Source organism: Lygodium microphyllum, chromosome 18 (assembly GCF_053477565.2).
Source record: "Lygodium microphyllum isolate KBCC chromosome 18, Lygodium_microphyllum_v1.1.10, whole genome shotgun sequence".
In the NCBI taxonomy this organism is placed as follows: Eukaryota; Viridiplantae; Streptophyta; class Polypodiopsida; order Schizaeales; family Lygodiaceae; genus Lygodium; species Lygodium microphyllum.
Genome location: NC_141152.1, coordinates 21,313,400 through 21,323,365, shown reverse-complemented (window position 1 = coordinate 21,323,365; position 9,966 = coordinate 21,313,400). Strand labels below are relative to the sequence as shown.

The 9,966-nt window shown below is 43.0% G+C and overlaps 1 pseudogene; it reads right to left on the bottom strand.

Moving 5' to 3' along the window:
• Positions 1-276: 276 nt before the first annotated feature.
• Positions 277-1,021, bottom strand: LOC148020661 (ubiquitin-conjugating enzyme 15 pseudogene; annotated as a pseudogene).
• Positions 1,022-9,966: the final 8,945 nt, after the last annotated feature.

Below are 9,966 nucleotides of genomic sequence, written 5' to 3'. Positions count from 1 at the left end.
CAAGAAGAACTCAAATGTTGGATGTCATCAAAAGCAAAGAACTATATTGCCTATACCGATCACCTCCTCGACTACTCAATGGCCAACACCTTGAATCCTTGGCACTAATACAATATTCAGTGTCTTTGAAAGCCAATAGTTTCTATATCAGATATTGATCTTTCCCACAATCTCCATGTAAGCTTCCTATACACAATCATAATACCTGAAACATGTATTTCAATTGCCTGTACCTCAAACTCCTACATAGAGTCAATCTATTAAGCTTTGTTCAGAAGTTAAGCGTTCTCTCACAAATATACACCCCATTATACATTCTTTTGATTCAAGTCTGCTTTGAGTTGCTCAAGACCTGATGTGACAAGCTACAGCAAAAAGCCTTACAGTTCTTATAAACAGATGTACAGAACCAAAAGCTGTTGAGCAACTTATACAATAAAAGGAATGGAGAGTTGAGTGGAAAGAGCGCAGCTTTATATGACATCCAGAAACTGCAATGCAACCTGCAAACTCCAATGTTGCTGGTTTAGAATCTTCAGTTGAATCAGGCCTTGTCATCATGGTATTCCCATGAGGTAAGCTTGGGTGACTCTCCTTTACGGCAGTTCTTAACATACCTATCATTATCTGCAGGCCTTTCCTTTTCTGTGGCACTTGATAACATAGACAAGATGCTGATGCAAACAGAATTCACGGTCATTGCAGGGGACCAGGAATCATACAGAATATCAAGACAAATGTGTCCATTGCTGTATATATGGGGGTGAATTGGAGGATTGCCTGTGAAGACGACTTGAGGAGAATCCAATGGATACTTCTCAAGGAACTCAATAAGCAACTGGAACTGCTCGCCTTCATAGAATGTACCAGCAGCCCCTGAGAATTCTATGGTTCATCTCTGCAAGTCATCTGTCGGGTTAAGCCTGAATCCCGTGGGAGTGTTGTTCTGCCAGTCTGCTATTTCCCTTTGCAAGCGATTGATGGCGACTCTTCCAAGGCTCTGAGACGAGGGGGTGCTCATGTTGTGCTCGCTTGTCGATGTTGCTGAAGGCAACGCTCTCTTTTCTCCCATCTGAAGCCCGTTCTTCTCTCGCAGACAGAGCCTTTTATTACTCTCCTAGACTCCGACAGACTGAGAGCCCCCACCTATTCGAATTCTGTTCTTCATTGTCAATCTGATCCTTGCTTTGACCAAGAGATTGCCAGACCTTGGCTTCCGAATCCAATCAATGACCTTGCCATCCAACAACATAAATGCCGTGATGTGCGTAGCTGTAGTAGGCACGCCAGGAGTAGATGTAATCGGCTACGTGCAAGTCATCGCGCTTCACTTTGTTTGAGAGCAGCCCATGTCTGTTAACGCAATGCCTGCCAAATCTGCTTAGTTATGTGCTGGAAGGACGCCGATGCACAAGTCACACACTTGCGGCGGCATTGATCCGGTTTGGCGAGCTCGAACTCCATTTTCTCTCCGCATAATGAAGACTTGAAACCCAGCGGGCGGCGAGTCGAGTGGGACTGCAGAGGCTCCAGTGTTCACAGGGCACCCTGGGCGAGCATCACCATTGCCTAGTTCTCCTCGATGCTCATCTTCCCCTCTTCAATCCAATCCAATATCAGCATGACAGTGTTTCCTCTCCTCCATTCGAATCCTTTTTCCCCCCCCTTTCGCCTCCAATCCAGCACTCTGATCCTCCCCAGTCCCGTCCGAAATTCCCCTCCTTTTTCCCTCTAATCCCTGCTTCTCGAAAATTTTCCCTCTATCTTTAGTTTCCAATCTTCCCGTTTTTGACTTCCTCTTTTCTTAGCTTTCTCTTTCCTTAGAACTCCCCCAATTAGCATCTTCACACCAGCTTGACTTAAGTCTCCTACGTGCTGAGCCTTTTATGGTTACCCCAGTTTCAGCAGAACCCCATCCATGGGCGGTTGATCCAGAAGTGGACAGAAATGCTCGTACAGCACCACTGTATGCAGAAGCATGATCCACTCATCGCGTTGCAGTTGCGGCTCTTGCAATATCCTCTGTTCATCTCCTTGCTTCTGACGTAGTGATTTTCCACAACATCTGACGTCTGACATCTCTTTGCAATCAGCATTTCAGTCCTATTGACAGAATTCATCCTCCTCGCAACCTGATCAACCTCTATGACAGCCTCTGACAGTTTAGATATTATCAATCTCTCATGAGGATTTCAGTAAGAAAGGAGCAATGGTGACACATCATGCAACCAAACAAAATCATGCACATGCACTAAGGGAATATATACATTGGATGCGGATTATTAAAATGCATCACACAAACAATGAATCACACGCGGAGATTAACACAAATGCACAACAAAAGAAATGGAGGTGTATACGACTCGGATGCGCAGCATCACGACAACGGATACTGGTATTGGCCATTCAAGCACATCTCTGACCTTGGCTGGGTCTACTGATATTCCTTCTGATGATACTATGAATCCCAGATATTCAATCTGACGCTTGAAGAATGCACACTTCTTCATTTTTGCATACAGCTTACGTGACCTCATTGTCTCAAGGATAATTCGAAGTTGAGGTTCATGATCTTTTTCATGTTTAGAATAGACTAAATTGTCATCGAAGAAGACAAGCACGAAATCATCAAGATATGGCCTAAAAATGTCCTGCATTAATCTATTGAAGGTAGCAGGTGCATTCGTAAGCCCGGATGACATAACCAAGAACTCAAAGTGCCCATATCTTGTATTGAATGCCGTCTTTGGGATATCTTCTTCCTTGATCCTTATCTGATAGTAACCTGACCTGAGATCAATCTTGGAAAAGATCTTTGCACCCTGAAGACGATCAAGAAGCTCATCTATTCTAGGAATAGGATATTTGTTCTTGACTGTTGATTGATTCAACCCTCGGTAATCAATACATAGTCGAAGTGTCCCATCTTTCTTTTTCTGGAATAGTACTAGAGCTCCCCACGGTGAATTTCTAGGCTAGATGTAGCCCTGATCTAACAGTTGCTTGAGTTGTTCCTTCAACTCTATTGCTTTCGGTATGGACATTCTATAGGGTCTCTTTGCAATTGGTGCTACTCTAGGTACTAACCTAATCTCATGATCTACCTCTCTTTGAGGCAGAAGTTCGGTCAATTCTTCAGGGAATACATCAGCGTATTCCTTTAGCCAAGAAGGCCCTTCATGAGACTCTTGCTTTTGATCTAACTTGTTGAGTTTGATCAAGTAAACGGGTAATCCTTTTCTGACTCCTTTTATGATCCGAGATATTTTGGCCAATTGGATTCTTGGCACTCTTGCCTCACCTTGAGTTGTGACAAATTCCCTTTTAGAGTTTCGAAAGGAAACTTGACCCTTTCCATAGTGAATGTGGGCATTGTTGGGCTTAAGCCAATCCATCCCGAGTAGACACTCATGGATACCTAAATTCATGACTCTGAATTTGACTGAAGTCTTCTTTCCTCCCAGAAAGAATTCCACCTTAGCAGTTTGCCTGGTACAAGTTACCTCACGACCATTTGCCAATTCCACAAGCAGGGTAGGTGCTTCTACTATGGCTATTTCTAATCTTTTTGCACATGCTGGTGAGATAAAGGAATGTGTACTGCCACAATCAATCAAGGTTTTGAAACGTTTACCTTGATAGTCCGACGGTGTCTGAATCACTGAGAACTGGCGATTCGGCCCTTTCTTATGTAAAGCGGCATGGATTGTCGCTCTTTCGAATTCTGCTTCCATGATCGGATCTTCCTCTTCTTCTTCTTCTTATTTTTGCCTATTAGCAATGCAGGCGGTTCTTCCTCTTCCTCGAGTAGCGGCTCCTTGACCACGGCCTACTCCTTGGAAAGGCGTTTGGCGATGTCCTCCGCTGAGCTTGGGACATTGCCTCTTGAAGTGACCGGGTTTGTTGCAGCGGAAACAACGGAGGTTTCGGCCATTACATTGAGTAGGAACAAAGTTGTTGACATTATTTGTCCTTGCTTTCTTTCTTTGTCCTTGATTATGACCTTGAACTCTCTTCATTTGAGGTCTGAATGCACCTCTGTTCGGGTCACTATAAGACCAAGTTTTGTTACCCCTTGTTTTAGCTTGCACCTCCTGAACTATAGGCGCCGCTTGAATGAGTGCATCTTGAAGATCTGATGGACTCATAGATTCGAGACGGGTATTTACTGGTGGATTTAAGCCCGCACAAAATTTGGACACCTGCTGTGTCATGTCCATCTGTGGTGCATACTTTAAAAGTGAGACGAATTTAGAGTAGTATGCGTCAAGAGTGAGTCCTAGCTGTTTTAGCTCGTAAAACTCATTCATTTTCTACGTGCGATATGCAGGTGGTAACTATCTTCCCTGCACGGCTTTCTTCAACTTCTCCCAGGTAACGGATCCCTCTGAAATCCCTTGATCCCTGCACCATTGCTTCCACCAAAGTCTGGCTTCACCGGTGAGCTTTAACTTGCGAGCATAGCCTGATTGGCAGGTGTAGTACCGGCTGCTTCAAAGTAATCCTCCATGGATTCAATCCAAATTTCAGCATCAGCCTAAAGAAACCTGCCTCTCTCGTCAAACTTGGGTGGCTTTATCTGCTTGAGGAGGAACTTCTTCTCCTGGATCATAGCAGTACTTGATGTAGGAGGCGAATTTGGAACTTGTACCTGGGGTTGTGCCTGAATAAAGGTTTTCTTAACGTTATTATATGATAATCGATGTTAGCTTATCTTTCATTTTTAGTTCAGCTATCTCGTAAACAATGTAGCTACTTAACTTTTTAACAACTCTTATGCACAGCCAGATATTGATAAAAAGAAGTCTTTATTTGTATTTACATGGGCATAGCCCTTTTGAATACAACATTTCATGTAATGATAAGCCAATCGTTACATTCAGTTTGGGGAGAACAACATTGTATTGCATTTGTCTACAGGAACTGTGTAATAGTAGGGTTCAGGTCATGGATCTTCAGGAATCGATAAGTCGTTGTAAGTTCAGGATATTCTTTCCGTTGGAATCCATACTTCTCATGGCGGCCCAACACTTTAATCCTATTGGCGGGGATTACACGGGTTACTTCCTCATATACATATGAGTTCATTTCAACCCTCCGATCTTGAATATGTAATGTCAAATTTACGTGAGCTTCCACAAAAATGAACAGCTTCACGACCTTCAAGTCTTCCAACCATTTGATCCTTTTTAGGTTGGTCTGTAGATAAGCAAACCGGTGGGCGGCTATATAATAGATTCCTAAAGCACCCGTCCATCTTCGTTCCATGTACAAAGGTGATGGATTATAGATCTGCTCTAAGATGTTCATCATCCCAATTCTTTGTCTAAAAAGCAGAGAATGCATTGCAGTCATAAACATGACTCGAAATACCAAAAAATTGTTCCACGCTTCGTAACTCTGCAAGACAACATTCAAGGTAAGGAAATGTGTGGACAACAACAATTTCTTTACTTCATTTAATTGAGATTTTAAAAAAGCAATTCCGTTATTGGTCGGCTCTGATACCAACTGTAACGTGTCCTCTTAGTACCATCCAGGACACGTCTTAGCAGTCCATCGGAAAGGATGTCTAGAAAGCTCTGCACGGCACTCCCATGGAATGTTACGGGATTTACGATCTAGGTCTTCCCGCGTCTGCCACGTAGCGGAAGTATCCTGGCCATTCCCACTTAGGATCGACCGGAATTAGGATTTTCCTGATTGGTCATTAACTAACAGCAACTAGCGTCGGACCCGAGCGAACTACTTTACGCAGAAACACTAAGTCCGAAGCGGATTCACCCTGCACTTGGTTCAAGGAGAATGGGAAACGAGAGGGATGCAAAACTCAACCTCTCTGCCATAAGGCATAGTCCCATTCCGTTCCCCTAAAACAGCGTAAATCAAGTAAGACATAACTCTAGGTCATCGCTTTCGCTATTCATTTTGACGATCATCCCGCTGTTCTTCGAGATTTTTGAGAAAAGTTTTCGGCTAACCGGGACCACCCAACCGCAGGACACTCCTATGGCCCATCCTCCGCACTTTCCTCGGTTTGTTTTAGTTATGTAATTATCTAACACATTAATTTGACATGTAACAACCAGCTTCTTTAATTAAACCATTAAGTACTAGTTCCTTCACGTAATCTTATCACGTGACATAGAAAAACAATATCAAACACGTTCTTTATTACGTAACATTATTTTTATCTTTGAAATACAAGGAGTTCCGCCTGTAGGCTTGTCCATAATCTGCCCGAAGGCTACCTAGTAATCCACAGGGATCACTATTCCAAGCTTCCGCCTGTAGACTAGTATACGGGCCTCGAGATCCAATCCCGAGTCACGTTAGCCTCTTGTGCAGGACCCCGAATGCGAGGGATTTACGGGCAGAGCCCCCCTGGCACCCAAGCGTCCTCCTGCTCCAAGTTGAGCTCAATAGAGAGACCTCTCGTGGCGGGTTCGGTCCACGTTCTCGGTGCGGTCAACAACCCCCTTCGTTAGGGTCAGGTAGGCAATCATGGGTAACTGAAACTGCCTCTCCCTTCAGGCCTTCAACCTGAAGTATAGGTATTTGTTTAATTTGTAATTCATAAATCAAACAATGCTCTAAAATCTCTAGCAAGCACAAACATTTCCATTAATCGACCGTGTTGTTTGGCAAACTGCTAAGGAATTATTCTTTCCTTTTGAGTGTATCAGCACTCATTTCCAAGGTGTCTTGTAACTTGGTGAGATCCTTTATATTCCGGGTTAGGGCGTACCTTATTAACCCAACTTGGTCAACCCTAAAGTTCATTAGATACTTTAGTTTCTGGTTTATAACTTTTCTTATTTAGAAGGATATCCAAGAATACGTCCTTTTGCAAGATAACTTGCGTAAGGATCTAGCATCCTTGTTGAGGGTATTTACCCTTTCTCCTTGTGAATCAATCACAAGACTAAATGACTTCGTACTTTCTGCGCAAGTCCTGCGATGAAATAATCCGTTTTAGATTCTTTAACCTAACGTATGTCGGACCTAGGGTCTCTTTTTAAGAACCACAGGGACAACCCTAGTTCTTTTACCTTTACGAAATTAATTGACCCTACAATCAGGGAAGGTAGTCAAGTGCTTAAGGTATAAACATTTCTTTGGTCTTTAAATCATTCCCAAGGCATATCTTGCGGCATGGTATTTCTAAATTTAGATTGATTTGGTTATCTTTTGGAAGGAAATATTGATCACCTCGGCACGATTTGTTATCCTTGTGACAATTGATTTTTCAGTCCTAAACTTTATTGCTTTGTGGTGGGTAAATTCAATTTAATCTTCCTTTTTCCTTGCAAACGAAACTTATGCCAATTAACATTCTTTTCCTTGCCAAGATATGCAATTAGCAATGATAACTTCCTAGTTATTTGAGCAACGTAAAAAAAACCTTTCATGAATGACTCGTTGCAAAAATAATAGGGTTAATGGTGCAAGATGCAGCTTTTATACCTTCAGGAATTTAACTGAAATAAACTACTATAGTAAATAGATAATCTTATTCGTAATTCGTTATAAATGCATGATGCTATTCGAAGGAAACTACGTTCTGTACATTATCATTTGCTCAATTAAACTGAACTCCTTCATTGTAAATATATCGGGTTTATATGATTTGACTAAAAACCCGATATAAAACAAAGAAGGAAAAACCTGGTTTTGGGGTGACATATCCACATGTATACCGGGAGATGACCCTCCCGCAGCTACTCCTTGAACTTTCTTAGGTGGCATTGCAGTTCGAACGTAAAGGTAGCTTTTACTCTTTCTTTCAGATTTCCACCGTCTCTCTCTCGAGGCAAGAAGTCATTCAAAAAGTTGACCATGAGAAGGGATAATAAGACCTCTAAAATCTTAGCTTCTTCGAAGAGGGAAAGGTTTATAAAGCTTAAGAGAAAAAGGGTCTATAGGATATAATCACGGTGGAAAAAGTTATGTGTGAATGTGGCTTCACAACATCTATGAAAGCCCTTGCAAGATCTTTGGTTTTGGAGTGAAAGGACTTAGGGGTTTTTTTTCAAACCCAAAGGAAAATTTGAAAGATAATATAAGGGTTTACAATATGGGGGAAAAGGTGTATAAGTAGAAAGGGGACACGGGGTTTAAAAAAAAGCTTAGGGGTGTATGAAGTAAAGAAATATGAGGGGTAAAACACGGGGTTTCAAAGAAAGATGGGACTTATGGATTTCGGCACGGGGATTAAGGGTTTTTGGAGGTCAAGGGAATTTGGGCTAAGGTGGCTTTCGAGGGTTGCTAGGGGGGCAAAGGGTTTCTAAAGGTTAGAACCGCGAGGGAATGAAAGGGTATAAGAAGGGGAACTTGAGGGTTTTAAAAACCCGGGGGAGGGGGAATGAAAAAGCACAGGAAGGGATATGAGGGGGGTGAATGGGGGCTTGATTAGCCCCCCCTTAGGAAGCTTCTACAAGGAAGCTTCCTTTATCACGTGGCAGGAGGGGGGGAAAGACAATCTGGCCGGGGGGAAATGAGAAGTCTGATGGTGGCGTTGTGGAGAGGGAAGCTGGAGGTGATAAGCGGCAACGGCGGCGGTTGGTGGCGGCAGCATCAGACGGCATAAATCGAGCAGGGCGGCGAGTATCTTCTTCTCCTCTTTCTCCCCTCAACCGTGTGGCCCTCCCTCTTTAAATAGGGGAGGGGAGGGAATCCTCCTCCCCTTGCCTGTCAGTATGCATGGCGAGGGGCTTGAGCAAGCTCCAGCGAGGAGCTTGCTGGCCCCCCCCCTTTATCCCCTATTGGTTCGTGGCATCACGGCTACAGCACATGTGCCGCCATGAAGGCACAAGTTTTTTTTGTCTTTATATATTTAATATATTATAGGAAGAGCGGCAGTATGGTATCACGGTCTAGAAGCCGGCAACATAACTAGCAGTGCCCAATTCTTTACAGCTTTTCGTGTAGATAGTTTGATCCTAATAGGAAGGGTGGACAATATTGGTTGCATGTCTTGAATGTAACACGCCAAGAGCCAAATGAGAATGTCCAGACTTATGCCAAGAAACTAAAGCAAGTTCTTCGCAAACTTAATACTTATATTCCCATTCCGGTGCCTGCAAAATTGCAATATCCTTGGCAAAATTGCAATATCAAATCGCAACGACAGATAGATGATCACGGCTATGAGTCGAGTGCCTCTAATGTCCTTGGCAAAGTTAAGGACATGATGAAGCAGTATACCAATATGATTTCTGAACAATACAGAAAAATAGTTGTGGATGCCAATTTTCTTAAGAAGCAGCAGAATTTGATAGGGAGTTGACGCTCTGAGGAGGGTGCCCCCTCAATATTCAGCTGTAAGTGGTGTGGTGGCCAACATTTCCCTAGGAATTGCCCGAATGTCAAATGCGATATTTGTGTAAAGTCTGGCCACTTAGCTGCTACTTGTTGGAGTAAGATCAGTTCTCTCCAACAAGGGAGTAAACAACCAGGTCTAGTTAACCATCGTGCACAAGGGAATAATCTCCAGCAAGATGAGGGACCAAGACAAATACTGCAATGAGGAAAGGCTACTGTAGAGGAGTTGCCTCATGGCAGTGGAGTCAGCCTTATTGAGGCCATACATGTCAATGATGTTGAAACTTCTGATCTATGAGCCGTAACAAGAGGTCAAAAGATCAAAGAGGGTGACAAAGGAATTGTAAAACCTGTTGAGGGAAAACCTAAGCAAGATGGGAGGGAATCCTGATATGGAAGGTGGACCTTTAAGACCTATCGGTAGTAAAGTTGATCCTGAGAAGGATAAAGGATTGCCAAGATAGATGGTAAAGGCTAAAAAAGAGACACCAAAGCCAACTGAAAGACCAAAGGAGAGAATGGTTTGGCACAAGAAGAGAACTTTGGCTAAGTACCACAACTTTGACCTAGCAAGTTCTCTTTGTGAAGTTAAACCAGACATAAATCTCCTACAATTGACTAAACTTTCTCCAAGAGTACGCA